Genomic DNA, 19,011 nt, shown 5'->3' with positions numbered 1-19,011 from the left:
TCAGTCTTCTTAAATTTTTAAGACTTGTTTTGTGACCTAACATATGATCTAATCTGTAGAATGTTCCATGTGTGCTTGAGAGGAATGTATATTCTTCTGCTGGAATGTTGTATATATGTCTGTTAGGTCTAAAGTGTAGTTCAAATTAATTATTTCCATATTCATTTTCTGTCTGGATGATCTATCCATTGTTGAGAGTGGGATATTGAAGTCCCGCACTATTGTGTCATTGCTGTCTATTTTTGCTTTCAGATCTGTTAATAAATGTTTAATATGTTTAGGTCCAATATTGGCTGTATATATATTAACAATCGTTATATCCTCTTGATGAATTGACCCCTTTATCATTATATAATGACTTTGTCTCTTTTGACCATTTTTAGCTTAAAGTCTATTTTGTCTGATATATGTAAAACTACCCCTGCTCTCTTTTGGTTTCCATTTGCTTGGAATATCTTTTTCCACACCTTCACCTTCAGCCTGTGAATGTCCTTAAGCTTAAGTGAGTCTCTTCTAGGCAGCATATAATTGGATATTGTCTTTTGTTTTGTTTTGTTTTATCCTTTCATCCACTCTTTGTCTTTTAATTGGTGAATTTACACCATTTACATTTAGAGTCATTATTGATAGGTAAAGACTTACTATCATCATTTTGTTAATTGTTTTCTGATTGTTTTATAGTTCCTTTCTTCCTCTTTTGCTATCTTTCTTTGTGAATTGATGATTTTTTGTAGTGATATGCTTTGATTATTTTCTTTTTACCATTTGTGTATCTATTACACTTTTTTGCTTTGTGATTACCATAAGGCTTTCATAATACACCTCATAGTTACAACAGTCTGTTTTAAGCTGCTAACAACTTAACTTCAATCCCATAAAAACATTCTACACATTTACTTGCCCCCTCAAATTTTATTTTGTTGATGTCCCAATTTACATCTTTTATATTGTGTTTCCATTAACAAAATATTCTAGCTATAGTTATTTTAAACATTTTGCCTTTTAACCTACATGCTAGAGTTCAACATGATTTACACATCACCATTGCAATATTAGAGTATGTTGAATTTGCCTATATATTTATCTTTACCAGTAGATTTTATACTTTCATATGTTTTCGTGTTACTAATTAGCATCCTTTCATTTCAGCTTGAAGAACTCCCTTTAGCGTTTCTTGTGAAAGTTAGGTCTGGCAGTGATAAATTCCCTCACTTCGAGGTGGCTGTGAGGTCACTGGCTGGGTGGGGTGTGGCATCTCTGGTTCCTGGGAGGGCACAGCAGTGTCTTCTCTGTGCTCTTCCATCAGCCGAGGTCAATGTTGGGGAACACTGTGGGAGTCTCCTGTGGCCAAGACTGCGGAAGTCTTGTGGTGGCAATGGCAGCTAGGGCTATTAGGGTCCTTGGGGTAAAGACTGCTGAGGTCCTCTTGTTCTCCTTTTTTGCCTGTGGGAGGATGTTCTAGCTGAGCAGATCCCTCTTGGTGCCAGGTCTGGTGCACTGGCACTCAGATCAGCAGCAGAGCCAGTCTGGGAATCACATGCATGTGGAACAACCACAGCACTTGGGCCCACAGGTACACTTGCTGTGGCAGTGGAGCTACTGTCTGAAGTGCAGGCACGTGCAGATCTCCTGTTGGACCAAAGTCTAGGTCTCTGGGATGGAGGGAAACAGGGGATGCAGTAGTGGCATGAGCCCTGGGATGACAGGGTGCAGTAGTGGCCTGAGGCAGGGAGCAGGGTGCAGTAGCAGCATGGCCTAGGGATGGTGAGTCAAAGTCCCAACTCTGGCCCCAGGGAGCAGTCACAGAACAGCAACATTACATCCAGGTGGTGGCCCATTAAAGCCAAGCGTCAACACCCAGAGGGTAGAGTACAGAACAGCAGCAGCTTGGCCTGGTAATGGTGAGTCAAAGCCACAACCTGGGACCCAGGGCAAGGCTCAGAGCAGCTCCTCCGGTTCTACAGGTAGTGAGGCGCTCTGGCTTCCAAATCTTGGAGAATGGGGCACAGCAGCAACTGGGGCCCTGGGGGCAGGTCTCACCACAGCAACAGCTCCAGCCCTAGCCCTGGGTAGTAGATGGGGGGCGGGGGGAGATTGGAATCAATAGATAATTTATAATCCAGTCATGGTTTCCATCAGCTCAAAGATGAGTCTTCTACCAAAAAGGAGTTGCCACTATTTCCTCCCTGACAATAATCTTTTTTGATCCTTTTCTTTTGCAGTTCAAACATTAGCCTCTCTTTTAAAACTGACTGATTTTTTGATGAACCATAGCTCTATTAAGCATGTACATTTTATGTATTCCAAAAAACAATATTCTAGTTAACTTGAACTTTTTAAATTCCTCTATTAATACTTCTCAAAGTGTGGTGTCTGGACAAGCAGCCTGGGCATCATCTGGGAACTTATTAGAAATACAAATCCTTGGACCCCACCCCAAACCTACTGAATCAGAAGCTGTGGGGTTTGAGTCCAGCAATCTGTTTTAACAAGTCCTCTGGTGATTCTGATGCAGGCTAAAATTGGAGAACCGTTGTACTATATTTTTACTGCTCGAAGTTAAAGATGTCCCAATGTCATTTCTATAGAAACATAGGTAGTTAGATTTATGTACTGCTTTTCCATTTCCATTGTTACTATTATGCATGTATAATAATATTCTATTTTCCATAATGTCACATATAATAACAATTGCATGAACTATAATGAAATTAAATAAAACTATTCTTTTTAAATCACATAACTTTTCTTTAAAGCGTCATATCCTGCTGCCCAAAAATCTCCTCCCCACCCATAACTTTGAAAATAAATGAATTCTGGACAAGATAAACAACATGAACAACTTCATGGAGACAGCAATGAAAATTCCAAGTGTGGAAGGCTTATGAAAATAACACTGACTTGAGTAGATGGTACTTATTGAACAATAGTAGGAAATACGCTGGATAAACAGCCTGGGCCCAGATCATGGAGGGCCTTAATTGGCAGCAGGTGAGTTTGAATGCTTGCGTTGCTTTCCCCTTTTTCTAATTTTAAGAAACTTACAGGGGCCGGCCCCGTGGCTTAGCGGTTAAGTGCATGCGCTCCGCTGCTGGCGGCCCGGGTTCGGATCCCGGCTGTGCACCAACGCACCACCTCTCCGGCTATGCTGAGGCCGCGTCCCACATACAGCAACTAGAAGGATGTGCAGCTGTGACCATACAACTATCTACTGGGGCTTTGGGGGAAAAAAATAAACAAAATTATAAAAAAGAAAATTACAGTTATCTTTTAAATCACAAATGAAAATATTCACTTTATTAAAATGTTAATGTTTGAACACTGCACAACCAATTTCAAAAAGGAAAGGAAGTAAACATAAATGACTTTACTAATAACTGATTATCTATTCTCTGAAACTGTGAAAGATTCCAGAATTGATATAAAGATGAAATGTATTAATAACTCTTGTGAGGGTTTTGGAGAGAATATATACAGAAATGAATAGGAGAATTGTTATTGCAAGTTGCCAATGATTGGGTTGTGAGCAATGTGAATTTTAAGCTTCTCTCTAGTGTTACTTTTCTAACATAAGTTTTAGTCCAGCAATGCAGCCTGACCTCGTGAACAGTAATTGCTGGGATTATCTAAACTGGATCCAATCCAGCTTCTCAGTTTGCTCCTATGGACTACCCAGATAACAATGCCATTTATATATTAATTATGTGTTAATTTGAGTAAATGAGCTAATATTTGTGCTTCTCAAGCCTGGCTACAAAATAGGATTCACCTGGGGTGCTTTTAAAAGTAATAAATTCTCTGCCCCTATCCCCAGACCAATTAAACCAGATTCTCTGTAGGTGATTCAAATGTGCAGCCAGAGTTGAGAACCATGGTACTTATATTTGATGATATAAGGGAAATCAACTAATACCCAAGCTCATATACAAATGATTTCAGCTGATTTTTGTTTATTCCGCTCTTGTAGCTACTGGCAGAGGGGGCCCAATGAACAGATTCAGTCTGTATTGGCTCTATTTAAATGTTTCTCCTCCCATACCACCTCTTTCATGGTGATTATGACTTCCTCTCCACAGCAACCCCCAAAAGAATTTCCTGTGATCATGGAAATGTTCTATATCTGTGCCCTCCAATATGGGAGCTATGAGCCATATATAGCTGTTGAGCTCTTGAAATGTGGCTACTGTGACTGAGAATCTAGATTTTTTATTTTATTTAGTTTTATTTAGTTTAAATAGTCACATGTGGTTTGTGGCTCCCATGCTGGACAGCACAACTCAAGAATTATCGATGATCCAACAGCCAGTCAGAACCTGGGAAGGCAATGAGCTACTCAGAGGGATATATAGGAAATCTTTTGGTGATTAATGACTGGTACAACTAAAAATGGCTCACTGGAGAGATATTCCTTCTTCTATAGTAGTAATAGTATTAATAGTATTTCTATTAGTAGTAATAATATTCCCAATATTAGTAATAGTAATAGTATTAGTAAAAGTATTAGTATTTTTTTTACTAGCTACAATTTACATTTACTATTAATAATAGTAAATGCAATAGTGTTCCTAATAGTAGTAATAGTTTTCCAACAGAGGAATAGTATTTCAGCAGAGCTGTTGGATAAGATGTAATGCTTCTTAGGAGAGCAGGATGACATATTGAGCAGGCCATGTCGGTTTCAAGCAAGAACTCTGACTAGCTCAAATTAGGCCTGGATTAGGGCAAAAGTGAGTAGGATCTACAGGCTTTAGAAGGCTTTGGCTGCCATCAAAGATAAGACAAGTCCCTTCCCTTCTTGAAGAGATCAAATAATGAGATAGGGCATAGATATGAGAATGAACATCTAATGAACCCTGGAAATTCAAAGATTCCTTTGGCTCTATTGTGAGTCACTCAAAAGCAGAAAATTTGCTGGAGATCATTTGAATGCTTTAAGTAAACTGAAAAAGGGAGTGTTTCTCTAGTCTTTTGAATACATTTTTACCACCGTTGTTCTAAAGATGGTGCTGCTGAAGACAGATCTGGACTACCTAAGCCAAAGGATTATGTAGGTCTGCTTTGGTATGTAAATTAGAATATCATCTTCATAAACAAGCTCTGTTCAGAAGGTAGTGGAAGAATAATTTTTTGTTCATAAGAATTATGGGATCATTCGTGCTGTTGAGGCTTAATTGGCAAGAGTGCCTCCAGCATTCCGTTTTCCACTTGTCACTATTTCTAGTTGAAATCAAATTGTTGGTGTCCTAAACATTTAGTTCCAAAATGTCTCATAGAGCTGGTCCAGGAGATCAGAGATCAACAAAAGCAGATAGCAATCTAAATGTAACCATTTGATACCTTAGTACTTTGTGAGAGGCAAAAATTCTTATTTTTCTTCTTCAGGAGGAACACATAATTACTTTGGAGGGAAGGTGAGAGGAACTTATGTTCTCCCTTTATATGTTGGTGGCTGACTTTTTGCATGGGAACCATGAGTTCAGGAAGAGAGAGAGAGAGTATATTCACTTGGAGGTTCCTAGGTACCAGTTGATTACACAGTTACATTCATGATGCAGGGGCAACATTCAATTGTTTTCTGATTTAGAAAACAATTCTGAGTATGTTGTGCTCCTATCTAGGTCAATGAGCCCTGGGATGGCAAATAAAATGAAATTTTTAACAGAGTGTGGACAGTAATTCTAACTTACAGAATATGAATTTCCAACAGAAATGGCTGAGTCATTGGGCCAAGGAATAAGAGGTGTTGGTCACTAGAATCCAGGGTGCTGATAGCTTCTAATTGAGTGAGATCCTGGTTCATGCAGCTGCTTGACACTTTGAAGTCTATCATTGCTTTACTCTAATGGCAGGAACCCACAACACAGAGTTCCACTGAGACGTAGACTGCTATCTCTGAATCTACAGAAAAAGCATTGTGATTATTCTCTCGTGCCTTTTCTACTCTCCTATTGCCTGCCCGGACAGCCAGTCAAGTGCCCGAGTTGCAGATGGTAAGCTCACAGGCTGGGTGCCCATGGTCAACATGCCCCAATCCCCCAAAGTATAAGCATATTTCCTGTCCTAGGAGCACAGAATTCCAGACTCTTTGGTTTGGGCAGAGGTCACAGTGGTAGAAACTATGTGTGGACAGGTTCTCACATGTGAATATATTCTTATGGTTAAGTCTATCAATTCATAGCACATGTTCATCATCTGAGGATCAAAGACACAAGTTCATCTAAATTGCTCAAGGACATACAGCACATAAGCAGCAGATAAAGGATGGGAACCCATACAATCGGACTTTAAAGTCCAGGATTTTAATCTCTAATATATATCCCACCACAAGGCCAAAGTCTATAAGAGCAAGTCTCACAATGTTGTTAAAAAAAATTATCCTGATATTTGTTAAAAATGGTAATAAAGACTTTATTCAAGACTATTGCAATAAGGGAGGGAGATTGAACCCAACTCCAAATATAGCAAAGATGGCTGGGGATTTATACCCAATGAGCAGAGTGTGGGGGGGGGTCAATGGATGTAAAATTACTAAGAGGAGGCATCAGGGGTAGGGGGATTCCTGCTAAATTAGCCTGACAGTATTCTTGCTGACAGCAGGCCAAGGACAGAGCCAAGGATGAGGTCTAGTTAAAAAGAGGCCTTAATTGAAGTTTGCTTAAGGAGGGAGTCTTTGTCAATGTTCAGCTAAAATGAACTTTTTAGTATTGAGAGAAAGATCATAGATTTTGAAAACCAAAAGCTCTAGATAATATTTTGAAAAATGCCATGAAATTAGTGTGAAATGTACTCTAATAACAAGAAATGCACAAAACTGAAAGTTTCAGAAATGCTTGTGTGTGTATTAAAGGTTGAAGTAAATGAAATTTACAATTACTTGGTTTATTTTTCAGAACTCTTCTTCACTATGTGGAACAAAGTTGAAACTCTACGATCAAATCCTCTTTGTTGCTGATGTTAAGGAAGGAGCTCCTTATTGAAGTTCAGCTTGCTTCTAATCACTGATGTCCCTGTAATGCCTTCTGCTGTGGTGTAAAAGCAATTAAAAGAAATTTGTGCTCAGCATGTTTTGATAATGTCATGATTATTTGTGTCATATTACTTACAAATCTATCCTGTATGATACTATACAGAGAAAAGTCACCTTCATACATTTCTTAAACTTCCAGGTAAAGGAATTGAATTTAGAAAAGAAAATATCTTGCTTTAGTTTTTTTCTAGTAAAACTGGAAATTCATTGATCAGAACAAAGTCAAGTCTTTATTATTTATATAATATTTATTAAACCTGGTGAGCCTACAAATCATACTACTAGCTCTAGCTAAACTATGAAAGTTATAAACTCAAAGAACTTATTCTGTGTGGGAGTGTTATTAATGAATATCAAGTTTAATTGATACTAGTGTTAAAAGGCGCATTGGAAAGAATAAGAGAAAAAAATTTGTAAACATTGAGTGAGTTAGTAGTCCAGGAACTTTATGTTGTCTTGACTTCTCTTGTGGCCCTGAGATTGATGGATTTTCATTGTTATCATCTAATCATGTGTCTCTATGTGAAGATTTGTTAAAATATTTTAATGGCTTCTAATATTTCTAAATCTTATTAATTAATTTTTTGGTACCTTACCTACTTGAAAACCCAAATGAAATAAAACTAAGTGAAATAATATTCAAGTATTTAATTAGATTTTTTTCAAGAATCCAAAATTATTGCACCATTTCAAAGAGTGCTTATGTTGATAGACTACTGCTTCAGTGAAAAAAAATCAATAGGCATTTAAATTTCTACATTTCAGTATTTAATCCTTCACATATAGGAGCTCAGAATATAGTATACAGTCATTGTGGATCCCAGAGACAGATTCAAAGTCATTTCTCTGTCATATCCTTGTTGCCTGTCAGTGATACATAAATTTTAAAGCCAAATACATATGTGCTCCATCAGCATAGTAATTTGCTTTGAAAAATGTGAGACCTAGGTGGAAGATGATAACATTTTATCCCACTTTATCTACCTTCATTCTGTGGAATATATTTCTTTAAACAGCACTAGAGTTCAGAGCATGTGTTGTCACAAATTATACACAACATCTAATTCTACTCCATGAAGAATTCCTTTTACAACTTGATATTTGAGAGATGATCATTTGGCCTCTACTTAAGTACGTCTAGTGACAGTGATCTGATGCTCTCGATTGTAGGAAGTCTCTCACTGTCGGAAATGAGTCTTCACATTGAGGCAAATTCTAGCTTCATATAAATTATTCCTATTGGTGAGGCTAAAATGAAACTGAAAAAATGTTTTAAAGGAGATTAAATGAGATAATAAAAGTAGAGTCCTGGGACAGTGTCTGGCACCAAAAATGTTACCTAATTATTATCATCAGAACTATGGAAAATGCTTTACAAAAATTGTCTCTATGGGTGTGAATATTAAATAAGATGATATATTTAATATATTTGAAAGTAATATTAGTGGGATTATTAGGGAAAGTTTTACTTAGAATCAAGAGAGAACTCAATATATCTATAATATATCAATATTCTTTTCTTAATAATTACCTTTAAATGTTTCAAGAACATAATATCGATTGAAAAAAAATCAAATCACACTAGAAACTGTGATATTCAAGACAAAATGATGCATATAAACACTGAACTGCAGTCAAATTTGTTTCTTGCAGGAGTACAGATTAATAATCCTAAACATACTTTACATGTGTACTGAGGTGGGACAAATAAATACCAGGATGATGGAGAGTAGGAGCTAGGTTTCTCACTGTTGGAGAGAGAAGTTATAGATAAGCAAGATGGAAACCCTAGAAGGAACTCCATGATAATGGGTATATGGAAAGTCTTTGTACTATTTTTGTAACTTGTCTGTAGGTCTAGAATTATTTTAAAATAAAAACATTTTCTAAGTAATTACCCAGAGAGCATTTGTATAATGAAATCAAAAGATGAACAGGAAATCCTAAATTTAAGATTTGGACAGAAAAACAGGTTCTGTTTTGATAATACACGTTGGTTTTCATAATTTAACCATTATACTGCAAGATTATGTTTCCTATTTCCAAAGTATGTGGAACACATCATATTTGCCTCAGAGGGGAAGGATAAAGTGATTGACCTTAAAGGCCCTGGATAAAGTTTTATAACCAATGGCTGTAAGAATCAAATGGGATAGTAGCAGTGAAAGTGCTATGAAGATATGAGGCATGTAAGAAGCAAAATGAACAAGGGTGGTCAAATGGAAGGCTGAAAACAAAATTGAATTTAATGCTTTCCTGGCAAAAGAAGGATGAACCACAGAGGTGTAACTTCAGAGAGTGATCCAAAGTAGAAATTGAAGGGATTAGATAAAGGGCAAAAAGGGAAAAATAAGACCAAGATGATGAGTTCAAGTCACGGGTTGGCTGATGAGGTAGATTGTAAACTCATCTTCACAATTTGTTACCTTTAGAGTTTGCATCACCAATATGGAGAAACCTGATTTCAAATAGGTCTGGGATGGAGAAAGAAAGATTTCAGAGGGCCTAGTGTCATGCTTATATACACTTGCTCAAGGATTGGCAAGATTTTTCTTTAACAGGTATCATTATTATGTACAGTCTTACTTAGAAGCAAGAAATGAAGATGGGAATTCCTAGAGGTACCTTCCATTGCTAAGATTTAAGGGGGAAAATGGTACTAATTGATAATCAACACTTGACAAAGATTTACATCATTTTTGAGGAGTGACATCAGCAAGATGGCAGACTAGGAAGCTTTAGTCCTTTGTTCCCTGATGAAAACAAACAAAAAAACTATAGATTGACTAAAATAACATTATAAGAGCTCTGGAAACTAGTCAAAGATCTACAGCAACCAAGCAAACACCCATTCAAGACAGGCCATAAGCAAAATGGTGGGAAATGTCATGGCATTTTTACTTGCCCTTGTCTCACCCCCTTCCCAGCATGGCACAGTGTGGTGGGGAGCAAGTAGCACAATTCCAAGTTCCCTCCCTCAAGCCAAGAAAAGCAGAGTAGAAAATATTTGCAACATTCTAATCTGTCTATCGGTTCCCAAAGGGACTGGTTTCTGTCTTGCCTTAGTCAGAGCTCATAGTTTGGATCTCAAGGTGGCAGGAGCCATGGCAGGCAACGGCACATGGAAACTGCAGGGGAAATGCAGACCTGTGTTCATCTGGGAGCAAGCGATTATGTTCAGAGAAAGACAGTAAAACCTCTAATGCGCTGAGAAGAAGCTGGGATGAGACTCTTTGGGAAATTAAGACTTTTAAGCACAGAGAAACCAAAAAAAAACAAAAAAGGTACACACACAAGCCCAGGAAGGACACATGTCCAGAAAAGAATTGAGTATACCTTAAGCTTTCACTCTGGGCTAATCCTACAGCTCAAGGGCCTCCTAATTCGTGAAGGTCTTCCACACCAGTCTGCAAAGACTGGAAGTGGTATCTGCTTATTTAAATGTCCAGTTGTCAACAGAAAGTCACAAAGCATACAGAGAAACAGGAAAATATAGTCTATTAAAAGTAACAAAATACTGGCGGCCCGGGTTCGGATCCTGGGCACGCACCGACGCACCACTTCTCCGGCCATGCTAAGGCCGCGTCCCACATACAGCAACTAGAAGGATGTGCAACTACGACATACAACTATCTACTGGGGCTTTCGGAGGGGGAAGGAGGAGGATTGGCAATAGATGTTAGCTCAGAGCCGGTCTTCCTCAGCAAAAAGAGGAGGATTAGCATGGATGTTAGCTCAGGGCTGATCTTCCTCACCAAAAAAAAAAAAAAAAAAAGTAACAAAATAAATATCTAGAAACTGTCCCTGAACAAACACAGGCATCAGCCTTATTAAAGACTTTAAAGCAACTGTCTTAAATATGTTCAGAGATAAAGTAAAATATGATCAAAGAACTAAAAGAAATCAGGAAAATGATATACAAACAAAATGAGAATATCAACAGAGATATTATTTAAAAAGAACAAAACAAGGAGGATTTGGGGAAGATGGAGAAGTAAGAAGTACCAGAAATCCATCTCCCCACCTGGACAAAAACTGTACTGGCATATCTGTCTGACCTAACTATTTTGTAAATATGGAGTCTGCTTGAAGGCTTGCAATTTTCAAAGGAAGACTTGTATGGTAAATTACAATTAATTTCTGTCAATTTCAGCAATAAGCATGGTAGCAGCTACCCAGCCCCAAGTCCCTAGGCCAGTGGGAGGCAGCTGTACATGTGTTCCTGGAGCACCCAGCACACTGCTTTTGGGAGCCAGGGTGGGCAATAAGGAAGCTGTCCTCTAACTATTGGGGATCTGTGCTCTGAGCACTAATTGCTGCTTCTGATCATTGAGGTGCAGACCTTAAGTTTACACCTCAGACTAATCCCCAGCACAGAGATAGCCACAACAATCAATCAATCAAACAAACAAAAAAACATGGCAAACTCTGGGGAAGGGGGAGAATCTCCAGAGTTATGACATTATCAGATTTGAATGTCCAGTTTTGCACAAAAAAATTACAAGGCATACAAATAAATAGAAAAGTATGGCCCATTCAAGTGTAAAAATAAATCAACAGAAACTGACCCTGAGAAAAACTGGATGGCAGACTCACTAAACAAAGACTTTAAAACAACTGTCTTAAAAATGCTCAAAGAACTACAACAAGAAGTGGAAAATGTCAAGAACACAATGTATGAACAAAATGGAAATATCAATAAAGGGCAAATATTTTAAAAGAGAAAAAAATTGGAATTGAAAAAATACAATAACTAAAATGAAAAATTCACAGAGGGATTCAAAAGCAGATTTGAGTAGGCAGAAAAAAGGATCAGTGAATTTGATGGTAGGACAATTGAAATGATCAAGTCTGAGGAACAGAAAGAAAAAGGACTGAATTAAAGTGAACAGGGCCTAAGGTACCTGTGGGACACCATCAAGCAGATGAAAATATGCATTGTGGGATTTCCAGAAGAAAAGAGAGAGAGAAAGGGGAAGAGAGATTATTTGAAGAAATAATGGCTGAAAACAAACAAAAAAAAATTGAAGAGTTTATCACCATTAGACCTGCCTTACAAGAAACACTAAAGGGAATTCTTTGAATGGACATAAAGGATGTGATGAACATCATAAAAACATAAGAAGGTAGCATAAAACTCACCAGTAAAGGTAAATATATGGTAAAAGTTAGATTCTGTAATAAGATAATGATGGTGCATAATTCACTTACAACTCTAGTTTAACAGTTAAAAAACAAATATAGTAAAAATAACCACAACTACAGTAAGCTGTTATTGGATACATGATATAAAAAAAGTGCAAACTGCAATATCAATAACATAAAATGTGAATGGAGGAAGACATAAACATGTAAATTTTAGGAATGCTACCAAACTTAAGTTGTTATCAGTTTAAAATAGGGTGTTATAATTTTAAGATATTTTATATAATCCTCATGGTAACCACAAAGGAAAAACCTCTAGTAATTACATAGAAAGACATGATAAAGATGTCAAAGCATACAGATACCAAAAGACATCAAAATACAAAAATAGAAGGATAAGAAGCAAGACCAAATTTACAAGGGATCAAACTTAACAACTTAAAATAGACTGTTATAGATATAAGTTGTTAAATGGAAGCCTCACGGTAATCACAAAGCAAAAACTTATAGTAAACATACAAAATATAAAGAGAAAGGAATCTAAGCATACCACTAAAGAAAGTCATCAAACCATAAAGGAAGAGAGGAAGAGAAAAAGAAAGGAACAGAGAGGACCTACAAAAACAGCCAAAAAACAATTAAATGGCAATAAGCACATACCTATCAATAATTGCTTTAAATAAATAAACTAAATTCTCCAAGCAAAAGACATAGAGTTACTGAATGGATTAAAAAACAAGATCCCTCTATATGCTGCCTACCAGAGACTCACTTTAGATGTAAAGACACACAGAGACTAAAAGCGAAGGAATGGAAAAAGATATTCCATGAAAATGGAAACCAAAAGAAAGCTAGAGAGGCTATACTTGTATCAGACAAAATAGACTTTAAAACAAAGACTGTAATAAAAGACAAAGAAGGAAATTACATAATGATAAAGGGGTCAATCCAACAAGAAGATATAATGTTTGTAAATATTTATGCACCCAATATAGAAACACCTAAATACATAAAGCAGATATAAACAGGCCTAAAAGGAGAAATAGACAGCAATACAATAATAATATGGTACTTTAATACCCCTCTTACATCAATGGATGGATTCATCCAGACAGAAAATCAATAAGGAAATATCAACCTTAAACAATATATTTAACCAGATGGACTTAAATATTTAGAGAACACTCCATCCAAAAGCAAAAGAATACACATTCTTGTCAGGTGCACATCAAACATTTTCCAAGATAGATTATATGTTAGGCCACAAAACAAGTCTTAATAAATTTAAGAGGATTGAAATGATATTAAACATCTTTCCCAATCACAATGGTATAAAATTAAAAATTAATTACATGAAGGAAACTGGAAAATTCACAATTATGAGGTTAAACAACATGCTACTGAACAACCAAATGGTCAAAGAATAAATGAAAAGAGAAATTTAAAAAAAAGAGACAAATGAAACTAGAAATGTAACATATCCAAATTTATGGGATTTAGCAAAAGCAGTTCTAAGAGGAAAGCTCATAGCGATAAATACCTACCTCAAAAAACAAGAAAAGTCTCAAGAAATCTAATTTTTGCACCTCAAGAAATTAGAAAATAAGAACAAACAAACAAAGCTAGTATAAGGAAGAAAATAACAAAGATTAGAGCAGATATAAAGGAAACAGAGACTAAAAAGACAATAGAAAAGATCAATGAAACTAAGAGCTGGTTCTTTGAAAAGATAAAATTGAAAACTTTTAGCAAGAAACACCAAGAAAAAGAGAGGACTCAAATAAAATCAGAAATGAAAGAGGAGATGTTACAACTGATACCACAGAAATACAAAGGATCATAAAAGACTACTATGAACAATTATATGCTAACAAATTGGATAACCCAGAAGAAATGGATAAATTCCTAGAAATATACAATATACCAAGACCAAATTATGAGGAAATAGAAAATCTGAACAGACTGATTACTAGTAAGGAGATTGAATCAGTAATCAAAAACCTACCAAGAAATGAAGAGTTCAAAAGCAGACGAATGCTACCAAACATCCAAAGAAGAATTAATACCAAACCTTTGGAAAGTCTTCCAAAAACAGAAGAGTAAAGAACTCTTCCAAACTCATTTTATGAAGCCAGCATTACCAGTACTAATACAAAAGCCAGATAAGGACATTACAAGATAAGAAAATTACAGGGCAATATCCCTGATGAACAAAGATGCAAAAATCCTCAACAAAGAATTGGTGAAATGCTTTTGACTTTTTTAGTTTAAATAAATTGAATTTTAAAAAAAAAGAAGCAAGAAATAATTGATCTAGAAAACAGCTAGAAAACAATTAACAAAATGGCAATATTAAGTCCTTATCTATCAATAATTACTTTAAATGTAAGTGATTTAATTTTGCAATGAAAGACATAGAATGGCTAAATGGATTTAAAAAATACAATCCAATGATATTATGCTTACAAGAGATTCACTTTAGCCTGAAGACACACATAGACTGAAAGTGAAAGATGAAAAAAAGATAGTTCAAATAAATGGTAGTGGAAAAAAACCAGGGGTATCTACACTTATATAAGACAAAACAGACTTTACATTAAAAATGGTGAAACAGAGACAAAGACGGTCATTATATAATGATAAAAGGGTCAATCCATCAAGAAGATATAACAACTGTAAATATATATGCACCCAACATAGAAGCATCTAAATATATAAAGCAAATATTAACAGACATAAAAGGAAAAATTGACAGTAATACAATAATAGTAGGGGACTTTAATGCCCCACTTACATCAATGGATAGATCATCCAGACAGAAAATCAATAAGGAAACATTGGCCTTAAATGACACATTAGACCAGATGAATTTAATAGATATATACAGATCATTGCATCCAAAAACAGCAGAATACACATTCTTTTCAAGTTCTCATAGAACATTCTCTAAGAGAGATCATATGTTAGGCCACAAAACAAGTCTCAATAAATTTAAGAAGATTGATCACATCAAGCATATTTTCTGACCACAACAGCATGAGACTAGAAGTCAACTACAAGAAGAAAACTGGAAAAAACACAAACACATGGAGTATAAAGAACATACTACTAACTAATCAATGGGTCACTGAAGAAATCAAAGAGGAAACAAAAAATACCCTGAGACAAATGAAAATGAAAACACAAAATCCCAAAATCTATAGGATGCAGCCAAGAGCAGTTCTAAAAGGAAAGTTTATAGTGATACAGGCCTACCTCATGAAACAAGAAAAACCTCAAACAATCTAACCTTACACATAAAGCAACTAGAGAAAGAAGAACAAACAAAACTCAAAGTTAGCAGAAGGAAGGAAATAATAAAGATCAGAGTGGAAAAAAATGAAATAGAGACTTAAAAAAAAATTGAAAAGGCCAATGAAACTAAAAGCTGGTTCTTTGAAAAGATAAATAGAATTGATAAACCTTCAGTTATATTCATTAAAAAAAATAGAGACAGGGCCTAAATAAGTAGAATCAGAAATGAAAGGGGAGAATAAATAAAAGGATCGTAAGACATTACTAAGAACAATTATACACCAACAAATTGGACAACCTAGAAGAAATGGATAAATTCCTAGAAACATACAATCTTCCAAGACTGAATCAGGAAGAAATAGGAAATATGAACAGATCCATTACTAGTAATGAAACTGAATCAATAATCAAAAAACTCCCAACAAACAATTTCAGGACCAGACAGCTTCACAGGTGAATTCTACCAAACATTTAAACAAGAGTTAATAACTATCCTTCTCAAACTATTTCAAAAATTGAAAAGGAAGGAATGCTTCCAAATGCATTCTACAAGGCCAACATCATCCTGATACCAAAACCAGACAAAGACAGTACAAAAAAAGGAAATTACAGGTCAACATCCCTTATGAACATAGATGCAAAAATCCTCAACGAAATATTAGCAAACCAAATTCAACAATACATTAAAAGGCTCATCCACCATAATCAAGTGTCAATATCTTCAAATCAATCAACATGATACACCATATGATCATCTCAATAGATGCAGAAAAAGCTTTTGACAAAATTCAACACCCATTTATGATAAAACCAAAAATTCTTAATGAAGTAGGTATAGAAGAAATATACCCCAACATAATAAAGGCCATATATGACAAACCCAGAGCTAACATTATACTCAATGGTGAAAAGCTAAAAGCATTTCCTCTAAGATCAGAAAGAAGACAAGGATGCCCACTCTTGCTGCTTTTATTCAAGATAGTATTGGAAGTCCTAGGCATAGCAGTCAGGCAAGAAAAAGAAATAAAAGGCATCCAAATTGAAAAGAAAAAAGTAAAACTGTCACTGTTTGATGATGACATGATAGTATATAGAGAAAACAGACACATAGATCAATGGAACTGCATAGAGAGTCCACAAATAAACCCACAAATATATGGTCAATTAATCTACAACAAAGGAGGCAAGAATATACAATAGAGCAAAGACAGTCCTTTCAATAAATGGTGCTGGGAAAACTGGACAGCTACATGCAAAAGAATGAAACTCGACCACTTTCTTACACCATATACAAAAATTAACTCAAAATGGATTAAAGACCTAAATATAAAACCTGAAACCATAAAACTCCTAGAAGAAAGGATCTGAATAGACATTTTTACAAAGAAGACCTACAGATGGCTAACAGACACATGAAAAGATGCTCAAAATCACTAATCATCAAGGAAATGCAAATCAAAATTATGAGATATCACCTCACACCTGTCAGAATGACCATCATCAAAAAGACAACAAAAAATGGGCCAGCCCCATGGCTTGGTGGTTAAGTGCGTGCACTCCGCTACTGGTGGCCCGGGTTCGGATCCCGGGCATGCACCGACGCACTGCTTTTCTGGCCGTGCTGAGGCTGCATCCCACATACAGCAACTAGAAGGACATGCAACTATGACATACAACTATCTACTGGGGCTTTGGGGAAAAAAAGGAGGAGGATTGGCAATAGATGTTAGCTCAGAGCCGGTCTTCCTCAGCAAAAAGAGGAGGATTGGCATGGATGTTAGCTCAAGGCTGATCTTCCTCACAAAAAAGACAACAAATAACAAATGTTGGTGAGGATGTGGAGAAAACGAAACCCTCGTGCACTGTTGGTGGGAATGTAAATTGGTGCAGACACTATGGAAAACAGTGTGAAGTTTCTTCAAAAAATTAAAAATTGAACTATCATATCATCCAGAAATTCCGCTTCTGAATATTTATCCAAAGAAAACAAAAACACTAATTCAAAAAGATATATGCACTCTTATGTTCATTGCAGCATTATTTATGATAGCCAAGATATGGAAGCAACCTAAGTGTCCATCGATAGATGAATGGATAAAGAAGATGTGGTATATATAGATACACAATGGAATATTACTCAACCATAAAATAATAAAATCTTGCCATTTGCAACAACATGGATGGACCTAGAGGATATTATGCTGAGTGAAATAAGAAGGATAAAGACAAATACCACATAATTTCACATATGTGGAATCTAAAAAGCAAAACTAACAAACAAAAACAGAAACAGATTCATAAATACAGAGAAAAAACTGGTGGTTGCCAGAAGAGAGGTGGGTTTGGGTGTTGGGCAAAATAAGTGAAGTGGATTAAGAGGTACAAATTTCCAGTTATAAAATAAATACATCACAAAGATGTAATATATAGCATAGGGAATATAGTCGATAATATTTTAATAACTCTGCATAGTGACAGATGGCTATTAGACTTATTATGATCATTTTTTAATGTATATAAATGTCAAATCACTATTTTGTACACCTGAAACTAATATAATATTGTATGTCAATTATACTTCAATAAAAAAGTAAACATAAAAGCTAATACTATAAAACTCTTAGAAGAAAGCATAGAGGAAAAATTCATAATATTGGATTTGGTAATAATTTCTTACTTATGCAACCAAAAGCACAAGAAACAAAAGAAAAATATATATTGGACTTCATCAGAGTTAAAAACTTTTGTGCATCAAGAACCCTATCAACAGAGAGAAAGGCAACCCATGAAATGGGAGAAAGCTTTCAAATAATACATCTGATAAGGGATTAACATCCAGAATATATATAAAAATTCTTATGAGTAAACAATAACAAAACTCAATTAAAAAATGGGCAAAGGACTTAGACATTTCTTCAAAGAAGATACACAAATGGCCAACAAGCATATGAAAAGACGCTTAACATCACTCAAGACTATAGAAATGCAAAACAAAACCACTATGAGATATCAACTCACACTCATTAGGATGGCTATTATCAAGAAAACAGAAAATAACAAGTGTTGGCAAGAATATGAAGAAATTGTAACCCTTGTGCATTGCTGGTGGGAATGTAAAATGGTACAGCCACCATGGAAAACAAGACAGTAGTTCCTCAGAAAATGAAACATAGAGTTACTATATGAACCGATCCTTCCACTTCTGGATGTATACCCAAAAGAATTGAAAGCAAAGACTCAAACATATACTTTATTATTTTTTTAATTTTTTGTTTATTGCAATAACATTGGTGTATTGCATACATTTCAGGTGTACATCATTATACTTCTATTTCTGCATAGATTACATCATGTTCACCACCCAAATACTAATTACAACCCATCACCACACACATGTGCCGGATTATCCCTTTTGCCCTCCACCCTCCCCCCTTCCCCTCTGGTAACCACCAATCCAATCTCTGTCTCTATGTGTTTGTTTGTTGTTGTTATTATCTACTACTTAATGAGTGAGATCATATGGTATTTGACCTTCTCCCTCTGAC

Source organism: Ceratotherium simum, chromosome 32 (assembly GCF_057802395.1).
Source record: "Ceratotherium simum simum isolate JZ-2026a chromosome 32, ASM5780239v1, whole genome shotgun sequence".
NCBI lineage: Eukaryota > Metazoa > Chordata > Mammalia > Perissodactyla > Rhinocerotidae > Ceratotherium > Ceratotherium simum.
Note: the sequence above shows the minus strand (reverse complement) of the source record.